Source organism: Palaemon carinicauda, chromosome 16, assembly GCF_036898095.1.
Source record: "Palaemon carinicauda isolate YSFRI2023 chromosome 16, ASM3689809v2, whole genome shotgun sequence".
NCBI lineage: Eukaryota > Metazoa > Arthropoda > Malacostraca > Decapoda > Palaemonidae > Palaemon > Palaemon carinicauda.
In genome coordinates this window covers 116,990,805-116,991,926 of record NC_090740.1, presented here as the reverse complement: position 1 = coordinate 116,991,926, position 1,122 = coordinate 116,990,805, and positions in this window count along the sequence as shown.

The following is a 1,122-nucleotide window of genomic DNA, read 5'->3' as shown; positions in this document are numbered from 1 at the left end:
TTATGGATATTTAAAATTCTTTCTTGATAAGCAAAATAACTTCATGAAGCTTATTTTTAGTAAAAATACAATAAACTACGCTTTTATGGATGTGTAAATATTTTTTCTTGATAAACAAAATACGTTCATGAAGATTTTTCTCCAGTGAAAATCCAATAACCTACGCTTTTATGGATATTTAAAATTCTTTCTTGATAAACAAGTTCTTTTAGCGTATTTCATGTTAAAAATACAATCACCTAAGTTTTTTAGGATGTATTTTCTCTCTTTATATACCATCTTTCCCTCTCGTGCCACTGTGAAGGAAGTATTTTACTCCAACATTCCCAATAATTAAAGGATTCAGAAAATGACTATGTGGCATCTCTGTAAATAGGAATATATAAAGCTAACATACACAAACACACAAACACACTTGATTTACATACGAATAGCTGCTTTTAAAGAGCTGCAAATATTCTCATTAATGAAAAGTTTAGGAGTCTATGGTTTTGTAATACGTTTGATATTCCGTTGCCTTTGAAATTGAAATTTGACTATTATCAGCAAATACAGCTTAGTCTCTGTAGTCTCTGTAATTTCAATATCCTTGTGAGCTACTTATATGTTTGAGGAAGCCTAACTGCTGAGTCACCAGCAGCCATTGCCTGGCCTTCCCTGGTCCTAGATTGATTGAGAGGTGAATTGGGGACTGATCATATGTGTATATGGTCAGTGTCTAAATATTGTCCTATCAATTTGAAGGACAAAAATTAGTTTTTCGTTCCAGGAAAAAAAAAAAAAAACGATTAAATACCACTATGAGGAATCATTCGCGTTTCCAGAATCCAATCACCCACAAAATCATCAAGACACCTTTGTCGAATCTCAATGTCTGATAAGTGTTTGTCAATTCCAGGCCAGCATTTGACATTTCCATATCTGACTGAAGATATGCTATTAATATTCATGATTGCTAATTGGATAAACCAAATTTGTATCAATACCGCCTCTCTTACCTTCTGTGTTCAGTAGTTGCTGATGATGGAATGGGGATATTTCAGATATATATATATATATGTATATATATATATATATATATATATATATATATATATATATATATATATATATATATATATA